This window comes from Diabrotica virgifera, chromosome 1 (assembly GCF_917563875.1).
Source record: "Diabrotica virgifera virgifera chromosome 1, PGI_DIABVI_V3a".
NCBI classification, from domain to species: Eukaryota; Metazoa; Arthropoda; class Insecta; order Coleoptera; family Chrysomelidae; genus Diabrotica; species Diabrotica virgifera.
Window position 1 is genome coordinate 121,864,065 of NC_065443.1, and position 11,857 is coordinate 121,875,921.

An 11,857-nucleotide genomic window follows, 5' to 3' on the forward strand; every position below is an offset into this window, starting at 1 on the left:
CACACCTCAAAACACAACACCAATGAAGCATATTATCTTTCTAAATTAATACTTCCAGAGAAAATGTTAAATTAATCTTTGTACAACACAAAATTACAAAGAAATACAACTAAAATTATCTAAAACTCATTAAGAACAGATAGAATAAGATTTATCTTTTACACCCAGTAGCCATATTGATTTAATTTTGAAACCACATAACTTCGCACCTTCGCACGACCACGCAACTCGAAACACAAGTACGCAAACACGGTTGCGTGAAGCGTGGCTCGCAATCGTGAAATTTACGAGACTTGCTCGACCTGTAGATTCTTGTCTCTACGTACGAGCTCACACCGTATTGGCTGTGAGCCGATGAGTAGAGGGGATTTAACAATTTTCGCCAGCGATGTTAGTGGCAGTTTTGTGCATTGAATTTGAACAATTTTATCAGAAAAGTACAAGTTTCAAACCGCGAGAGAGCGGTACCGACGAAACTCACAGCCAATAAAAACATAGGTAACCTCTAAATTTCACATAAACTTCTTCTTTTTCTCAATGGCCTCTTGCGTAAGCAGTCATCCAGTCGCACGAATTTATATATTAAATATTAAAATTATAATGAATAAAATAAAAAACATAATTACTTTTACTATTAATTCTGTGTATACCATCAGTAATCAGGTTACAATATTTCAGTTCATAATTTGTGTTTTTCTAGATAAATATCTATTTTTCCCGTTTTGTATATTTCACATAGTTCATATATTTCACCAATTTTATCAGAAAAGTTTCAAACCGCGAGAGAGCGCTACCGTCTAAACTCACAGCCAATAGGGCTATTCATTGCCGCCATTTTTCTTGTACATTTGACATATGACGTATACGTCAAATGTACGAGAAAAATGGCGGTGAATGAGACACTAGGTTAATTAAGAGATAGATTGGATCTATGAACCTTGAATGAGACAGGTATATCACAATGGCGTGGAACGTGACATTTTGATGATGCGTACCTTAAAAAGAGGAAAAAATTACCAGAGTAAACCTGAGCTTTTTTGACGCGTTTAGAATTTACCTCGTGTGTAGACATGTGTTTACTAAACATCTGACAGCTATCCAAGAGGACTAAAATTGCGACAATAAGTACTATATTAGGTGGTACGTAATAAAAAATAAAAGCGTTCTTTAAAATGTGTATGTTGTATGATAAGTTCAATGCCAGCATTTACCAATAATTTGTGAAAATTTGTTCAGAAAGAAAAAATTTACTTGTTAGTGGTAAGGTCAAATAGTATCAACTGTTCAATAAATTTATTAACGGAGCGGATCACACCCAAAAAGATGACTAAAAATTTGGTACCAAAATGTTCGTAATAAAAAGCAGTTGTTCATAAAAATTACATACAGTCGAACCCGCTTATTAGAATCCCTGTTATAGGAATATCCCGGTTTATGGAATATAAATTAGAGTTCCCGAAACGTTTCCATTTACTCCTTAATAAATTTATCCTTTTATTGGAATAGGTTCTAATTAGATAATACCGCTTATTAGCATATTTTGCAGGTCAACGACTATTTTTTTTTACAATTTTACTAAAAATTTAAATTATGTTTGGTTATTATGGTCAGTCGTCAAGGATTATGGATTAGATATTATTAGGGTAATAAATATTTATTACTTTGTTACGAGTACCAATTCGATTTTTAGCCGACAAATGCATGGGTCATAAAGTAATTTTTATTTGTCTACACAAAGGCACTGTTGCCTGCTATAAAATTGTTAGAAGCAGTTTATTTAGAATTCACCCAGAGAGGCTTATGGCTTTGTTAAATTCAATTCATCCATTTCTTGCCGCCAATAAAAGTTCCATTCAACCAATGGATTAAGGATGACCGCACGGATTAACAACAAAAAGCTATAATTACCGATAATTTCTCAAGAAAAAATAAGTAATTTTGTTATATGCATTTTAATAAGAAAATATTTACATATCTACATATTGCATACATTTTATATTAATTACCTACTGCTACTGTATTCATTCACATATATAATATAATGTAATTTGGTATTTAACACATACATAGATAAGTAGTAGTTACACTACTGTATTATTGACGTAAAAAGACCTAAAACCATTTACATATACTGATTATGTAGGTGTACATATATGATATACATATTGGCATAGTATGTAAAACTACACATTGGCATAGTATGTAAATAATATTATTACGTATATTCGGTACACTTATTTCGACTAGCCACCAATGATCGGTTATTAGAATATCCCGGTTATAAGAATATTTTTGCCTGGTACAAAGGCTATTCCAATAAGCGGGTTCGACTGTATTTGTAATTTTCGTTGCGTCTATTACACCTAATATGAACAAACGCTACTGTACATGTACATTCAATGCCAAAGCACGCATTAAGGGTCTTTCGGGTGTAAGCTTCTGTCAAGACTTAATAGTAGATTATTCGGGATGGCTTCACATGGCATCTATGTATAATGAGTCGATTAGAGCGGACAAAAACTAAAGAATAACGAGTTGTTGGTGAATGCAGTCATAAAATATTAAGAAAATATATTGTAATTGGCGTTAATTTATATATACATGTTGAAATTGTTGCCTACTATCAAGTTTTAATGTAAATGTATCATTGTAAAGTATCTTAAAAGTTATATATTCATACATATCACGGCAGTAATTATGTTTTAACAACAAAGCACACATTTGTGTCACTCAAAGCACATGACTGTTGGGACGTAAAAGTTCATCAGCTGTATTCGCGCTGCAATCCCGAACTTACCTAGAGGGAGAACGTCTGCGCATTATAAAATTGGACGTTCAATAAGGTCGAATTTTTCCCTCTGAACACCTAATGCGCAGGCGATCTCCCTCTGCGTAAGTTCAGGATACGTTCGGGGCATGCAGCGCGAATACAGCTATTATATCGCCAAAATGTTTATGGTCTCTACGCACATGCCTGGAAAGGAAGGTGACGAAAGGATTGGTTTGCAGCTCTACATTAGGAGTTTGGTGTTTTTTACTTGTAGATGTAGATTTTTGGCACAGATATACGTAGCCTGTGCTAAAAACTGTTTAAACTATTCCATATAAATATGATGAAAGAGTCACACAGATCAAGGCGGTCTTCAGCGAGTTGTTGACATTAGAGTATGTTTTGTACCAGCCGAGTTATGTCCAGGTGGATGGATAGTTTATGACATTTCATAGTTTTATTTTTCTCCTTTAAGAGTGCCTCCTGTCTGCGCAGAAAGGTTGGAGCTATGTAGCAGAGTATTGAATATCAATATGTGAATAGACCACAGCCTAACCAGTGACCACAGTCGCTTTATGTAGTTAGACGTCGATCATGTTGGCATTATTTGATTAAACTGCTAAGTTCGTAATATTTTCGCCAAAGCTCTTCACTTTGTGCCGTTTCTGGGTGATGTTGCGCATCGAGATTTGGCTAAAACTTGGTGTGCCACTCGTTGGTTTGCTGTTCCAAACAAGGAGCTTAGGATGTATTCTCTCAAACCCTGGTGCTTTTCTTGTTTTAATGCTTTTAATTACTAAATTGAACAGTAAGGTACTTAAGCTATCTCCTCGCCATATTTAATGCAGGATAATACATTTCAGACAATGAATAATTCAAACCATAATTGCCGATAAATCGTGAATACCAACAAATAAAAAAATCTGTAATGTGCTTACTATGTATAATTTTAAAGATACTAATTAAAGAACATTCCCTAATTGTTATTGATGTTAAGCATAAGTGATATCCCTACCAATTTTTCTTATTTTGGCAATAAAATAATCCACAGTGCTCAATCTACCCATTTTTATTAAACGCATTAGATCCATTTTGATTGGAAGTACATATTAAGACACTGTATTTTTATGTATCTACATATATTTTTTATCGTGGTGGAATGACACCATCGTATACAGGAAGAGCAGCCATGAAAATATTTGACCAATAAAATAAGAATAAACAAAAACTCGTACGACTTCTAATTCCCACAAAAAAAAGATGGCTCTACAAAAATGCACGTGTGGTTTTAACTGCGAACTCAAAACAGTTCTGAGTATAAGATAAACATTACAAAAATTATCACTTAAACAAATGCTCAACTTTTCTTTGAAGATATGCCGCATCTAACGTTTCCTAGGACGAAGAGGAACACTCAAAGTTAAAATATAAAGCCTAGTAGATATCCATATACACATCCTAATTCCCAAGAATCTGAACTCAGATATGAACTGTAACAATGTGTGAGAAATATAACGGTTTTACTTCGAGACACAGATATATTATTTCTAACCTACAAACGTATTCATTGAACCGAAGTACATGATTGAATACAGGGTTCTACAAAAGTAAATGTTTTCTCATTGAAATGTAATTGAAGTCATTTTGGAGGCGTTACAATATACGGGGGTTGGTCATTGAACGACGTCTTCTAAAATCGGATGTAATTGAAAAAATAAGGGATGAAATGATCGTATCTTTGGCACCGTTTCATTATAACAGCAAAAATTACGGCTTTCAATTTCCATATTTTTATTTTGAATTGAATTAATTTTGAATAATTTTAATTACTGAGAGTTTGCCGAAATGAAATTTGCTTTGTCTTTTAACTAATAATTAATTGAAGTTAAATTCATTATTTCGCCTTATTTATAATCTTCCTTATGCCAAAGTATGAAAAATATTTGTTACGATGATTTCTTTTATCAACTAATATATGAAAATCTGTCAATGTAGTATCTTTGGTCAATTATTGAATAATTTAATTGTAGTGCAAAATTATTTGTTATATGAATGTAATAAATATATATGTAGTATCTTGTTGCTGCTGTGTTTTATTTGAGAACGCGAGTAAATGCCTTTTTGAATTGTATAAACTATGAGGATACTAATGCAGAGCAAAGTATCTTGTGGTTCCAGTCCTTATGGAAATCCAAACTGTTCATCAGTCAGTTTCTCCTCATGAAACTAATAGTTATTATATACGATCCTGCAAAATTCGTAAAGTGATTTTCAAGGTATAACTTAAGAGCTTAAGCGCCAAAATGCTGCTAAATGAATTAGTCCAGGGCCGAAAAATAAAAACGGGAAAAAAATCAATACAGGTATTTGAAGGTGCTAAATCGTAGGGGGGACATAGTTAATTAAAGATACATACAGAGGTACTCGTAAATCGACCTCATTTTTTTATAAACAAAGGCCAAAGTCAGAAAATATTGTTTTTTGCCTACAGCATTTTTAGCATCATATTTACAGCAAAAGTTGTTTTATGAAAGTTGTGTATCATAAAAAAAACGATTATTTTGAATTTTTATAAGTTAAAATCCATAACGAATTAACCGAGATAACTGCAAAAAACCACGTTTTTTGCACTATTTTGTAAATGTTAATAACTTTTACCAAATAGGTCGTAAGGAACTTATTATACCTAGATCATGAGGCAATTAAGTGCCTTTATTAGTGTACAAAATTTCAAGATGTTTGTTAGTTTATGAGTTATGTTAAATGTTATTTTTTCTGATAAATAATTATAATTGGTTGTATCAAAAAGCTGGTAAAATAGCTTAGGACTTTTTGGCATATATATCATACTAGTGCCGTCACCCATCTGGGCGTGATGACGTCATCGATGATTTTTTTAAATGAGAATAGGGGTCGTGTGATAGCTCATTTGAAAGGTAATTTAATTCTCTATTCAGTAATATGAACATTAACATAATTATTTATACAGGGTATCCAAAAAAATTTTTTTGGATTAAATTAATTGACATAAAAAGAAGAATATATGTAATTTATTTAATTCAAAATACATTTTACTGCTCTCATAAAACTGAAAAAAATGTTTATTTGAAAAATATTCATTGCTTTTCGCTTAAATTAAATGTTCAAACTGTCACGAGGCTGGTGGGTGGCGGCTTTAATATTGAATTTAAGCAAAAAACAATATTTATTTGCCAAATAAACATTTTTTCCTGTTTTCTGATAGCAGTAAAATGTATTTTGAATTAAATAAATTACACACATTCTTCTTTCTATGTCAATAAATTTAATTAAAAAAAAATTTTTTTGGACACCATGTATAAATAATTATGTTAATGTTTATATTACTGGATAGAGAATTGAATTACCTTTCAAATGAGCTATCACGCGACCCCTATTTTAATTTAAAAAAATCATCGATGACGTCATCACGCCTCACTAGCATGATATATTATATGCCAATAAGTCGTAATTTAAAAATAAAAATTGACCTGTTTTGGAATTTTTTCCAAAATCGTCCATTCTCGAGAAAATGAATTTATTCCAACCTTTACGTGTTCACTGTATATTAATTGTCAAAAGGTTGTAGCATCTTTTTTCGCCAGTGTCATCTTTGCAATTTATGAAAAGCTCGGTACAATTGATTTATTTCAAGAAATTATGGATAATGTGGGAGAAATTAATGAACCTGTACAAAAACTGTGTAGAATTAATGAAGATGAATAATTATAATCTATACATGTTTTTTTTTAATTTGAGAACATTTTTGTTTTTAATTAATTTTTAAATCTAAAAATGTACGATTAAGTAATTATAAATTTTGTTACAATAAACATCTGTTTAAATATGCTAAATAGTCTATTATGAAGATCCAAGAAAAAAATGTCACTGATTCTTAGATTTGTAAATATTTATTTTTTTTTTCTAAATCTTTACATTTTTCTAAAAATTTAAATAAATCAAAACACCCTGTAATTAGGTATAGTCTAGCTTCTTTTTAAGGGCAATTTAAAAATTTCATTAGGTGTAGGGTGTTCCATAAAAAAATATCTTTGATATACCACTCTTTTTTGAAGCACCCTGTATAATTCACATTATTATTAGATTGCAGTGTTAATGGCCCGTTATATTTTTTATTAAGATTTTTTTTTAAATCAAGTCGTTTTCCGTACAGACACCGAGGCGAATAAAATAAACCACCCTGTATATAAATAGGTATATACTATAATTTTGTTTTAATATTTATTCACAAATTTATATTTCATGACAATATTTATGAAATTATATGTGTTAACGTTGTAAATGCATGTTGAATAAAGAAGTGCATTTTCCAGAATTTTCCGATTTTTCGGGTAAATGAAAATTAGCTAGTTGCTATTCTTTCGTCGAGTTACTCCAATTTAAAAAAAAAACAATGAAGGGTCTACGTTCTCTGGAAGCTGAGATATTGTAAAATTTTTCAAGCGCTCCAAATTGAACTTTCTGTAGCAAAATCTCGACGCGCGAAACTGGACTCCGACAATCTTCCCCATCACACGGTCCCAGCTCAGTCAGCGTGTGTAACTTCATTTTAAACGGTTATTACTCGTTTTAAATAGAAGATATTCCATACTTATCAAATGAAATATAAAATATAGATATTTATTATCATTCTGTAAAAATTTCAACTCTTAATATTTATAAACAATCGAGATGTGATTTTTCAAAAAAAAGTATAACTTGGCTATTATTGGTCCTAGAAAGTTGTTTTTTCTTTTTTAATATGTGTTTTTACCAGCTTTTTGATACAACCAATTATAATTATTTATCAGAAAAAATAACAAAGATATTCTAATTGTTTATAAGGAAAAAAGTCACCATTTTTTATCGACCTGTTCAACAAAAATTAAGAAACAAATATATTCTTTTTTTAACTTTCTTAGTACTTTTAGTCTTTAAGAACTCATTGCACTTTGCCAAAAAGCTCTGCAAATACTCCTAGAGCAACAATGATTGTTTAAACATTCGATGTCTGGGATAAACATTTAACGTAACTCGTAAACTAGCAAACAGATCTTCTTGAAATTTTGTACACTAATAAAGGCACTTAATTGCCTCATGATCAAGGTATAATAAGTTCCTTACGACCTATTTGGTAAAAGTTATTAACATTTACAAAATAGTGCAAAAAACGTGGTTTTTTGCAATTATCTCGGTTAATTTTTTATGGATTTTAACTTATAAAAATTCAAATTAATCGATTTTTCATGATACACAACTTTTGTAAAACAACTTTTGCTGTAAATATGATACTAAAAATGCTATACGCAAAAAACCATATTTTTTACTTTGGCCTTTTTTTATAAAAAAAATGAGGTCGATTTACGAGTACCTCTGTATGTATTTTTAATTAACTATATCCATCCTACCATTTAGCACCTTCAAATACCTGTATTGATTTTTACCCTGAAATCGCTCATATTTATTTTTCTACCCTGGTCTAAATCCATTTTTTCGAATCCTGAGAAAACAAATAAATATTTTTGAAAAACTTAAACGGATTTGGAAGCTTACATTATTACAGAGGCCAGAAAGTCCCTTAGAATAAACACAAAGTTTCGGTTTGAATGAGATATTTGAAATAAAAATTCACACTAAATTTTTTCTTTATTTTTTTCACCTCTGTGACTTATTTAAATAGAAGTATTTAGGGACTTTCGTCACTCTGTATTACCTAATGTAATCTTTCATTCTGGGTTTAAATTTTTCAAAAATACATATTAGTTTTCTCAGGATTCGAAAAAATGAGTGCATTCAAAAAGCATTTGTTTGAAATGTTGTGCCTCTATACTAAAGGTTTGTTTACACTGCCGCATCTAAGAAAATATGGAAAAAGGCTGTCTACTTTTCAGAAAAAGTATATACTGAGAATATGCGTAATTACCATTACGAATGTGCAGAGCAGATGCTGAGTATATACTACATTACAGTACTTAAACGTTCTATGTATATACTTAGAATGTACTACCGCACTTCTTTTCAGTATATACCAAGAATATACTTTTTAGAACGTTCCAAGCAAGTGCTATAAACCTTATATTTATATACTTAGAATATACTACCGCACATATTTTTAGTATGTGGAAAGAATATACTTTTAAAAATATTCCAAGCAAGTGCTATATTGCTCAGAAGTATGTTTTCAGCATCACCTAATCTCGTCCTAGGTTCTACCAAGTATCATATTTACATATTCAAATTGCATACGAGAATGTAATTATTACATTTTACAATATTACTTCAAAAGTAAGTAGGTACATATAAATTTTAGTTATTTGTATAAATATTATATAGGTAAGTATATATTATATTTAGGTATTATGTGCATATATCAAAATAAACATGCTGAATATAAATATACTACCTAGATATAAATATTATATGTATAATATTTAGTGAAACGAAAGTATAACTAAAATTTATATATTTTGTACTTACCTACTATTTAAGTAATATTGAGTTACCAAAATGAATTTAATATTTTCAAGCACCACAAACAAAATAAACAGATTACGTATGTTCCTAGTATACTTTAGGTTTGTTCCAACACGACCGAGAACCGGTCACGAAACGGTAATGCTCCTGCGCAGTAAACAAAATCCGTTCCAACAAAAATATGATCGTCATCGGATCGTCCTTCCCACTGTTCCAACAAGAATTGTGATCTTTCGGTGACGGTTTCGTGATGATCATTTCAGTAATCGGGCAAATGCATAATGTGCTGGTTGGACTGACTTGCGCACTAGGACTTAATTCTTTAAAGTTTTTGAGCCTTTGATCGACTAAAAGCACACAAGCTGTCACCAATAAAAATGACAAATATATGATTACCGTCATGGGACGATAACTGGGCGATACAATTACGAACATGCGCACAACAAACGGTACAAGTAGTTTCGTGACGGTTTCTGGACCGTCCAAAAGTTCATGTTGGAACAAACCTATTGTCGTTCGTCTTCCTCCTAACAGGGCCCGGATTACGTACACTCGATACGCATCGTATCCGCCATGTTTTACCGTAGCGCCTTATGGGAAAACATGGCGGATACGATTCTTATCGAGTGTTCGTAATCCGGGCCCTGCATCAAGCATAAGGTGCGTTCGGACGACCATAGCGGCTGGCTGTCAGCAGAAATCGGCTGAGTGGTTGTATCCAGCCGTGATAGGGAAAGCTTAGTAAATCTCTCAGCGGCTGACTTCCAGCGGTGACGTCTGACAGCTACTGCTGGCTCAGCTGTACAGCCGCTGTGGTCGTCCGAACGCACCCATAGATTGGATACAAATACAAACGCCTGTGCACTGTGCCGTGTGCCTGTTTAGTGTTTGTGTCATAGGGCTTTTCATTCACAGTCATTTGTTTCGAGCTTCTGTCATGTGTCACATAATATTAATATATCTACGTCATACGTTATTGGTATATGCCAATAATACAAACCAAAGACGTATGACGTAGATATATTAATATAATGTGACACATGACAGAAGCTCGAAACAAATGACAATCGATGAAAAGCCCTATAGGCTGCATTCAGCAGAAAACTGCGATGACTAATCGATTACTTAGCGATGTGTAATCGCTAACGATTCTTCTGAATGGTATACTTTCATGTACATACGAAATAGGTTATGACAACTGTCACATTTTTCAAAATGATTTGCAAATACGTGAAAGACACCCCAAGAACAGAAATGAAAATTATTATGAAATGGTATAAATAACCCCATTTAATTCATACATAGTTTCAAATTCTTGAATTTCTTGCGACATAGGTAAACCTAATAGGTAAGTACATACGAATAATCCAACAAAGCAGCTCAGATATTTATCAGCGTGATTTATATGCCTTTCAGCCTTCCTTGCCTTCAATTCATGTTTTTTTAAGATACATAACTTAAAACGTGTTAGACACACGTCATACGTCAATCTTATTTTGATTTGCTAAGTAATCATATTTCAAAACCGATGTTTAAAATGGCGACCGATAAGTCATCGAATGATAACTAATCGACAATTTATGTGGCATTCAGCAGAAAATCACTAAGCGATTAGTCATCGATTGAGTCTGCTGAATGCACCCATGTTTGTGTTTGCGTTTTTATTTTCATAAAACCTTTGTTAATTCCTATGCAGGTAAAATGGGAAGGGTCATTTCCGTTATTCCGTTTGCATTAAGGTCGATTCATATTATACGTTTTCGGCACGTAGCGTAGCGTTTCCGAAAAATATAAAAACCTGTTTTAACAAAGAAGTGTATGATACGATACGCTCCGTATAGTATGAATGGTTCATATTTAAAACCATAAAAACAATATTTTTCGGAAACGCTACGCTACGTGCCGAAAACGTATAATATGAATCGACCTTTATTCCGACCTTTTACGATCTGGTAATGGTGTACCTATTCTTTTATAAACAGCAATTGCATGTATCTAATAAATTCCAACGATTTAAAAATACTCATGGTAAAATCAAAATGGTCAATTCATTTTAATTATGAAAACGAAATTTATTTTCTTAAATACAAATTAATTTTTAAACCTTTTTACCATACCTACAATTACAACAATTTTAAGAAATGAATTCGTCCGGGATACCTACATACATAAATTTTATTAATTATTCTAAAAAATAATAATTTGATAATCTATAAGGCTAACATTATTTTTCCTATACATAAATATTCTTTTTACGATATTTTAAAAGTACATACGTACAAGTATGTGTTAAGTACATACTTTTAAAGTATATTCGATGAAGGTATATTCCAATAATATACTTTTTATGAATATACTGAGATACTACGTACACGAATGTGCTCAGTATATTCGGTACGAGAATATTCTTTAAAGTATATGCAAAGAACATGAAATTTAGAATGTTTTTTAGGGTACATGCTATGCTTGTACTACGCATGTACTAAAAAGAATATACTCTGTCGAATGTTGGTAGTATATGCTTTGAACCTGATGCGAACATCATTGTTATGTGGGTAATGAAGCGTACATACATAATTTTGAACATTGACTTAA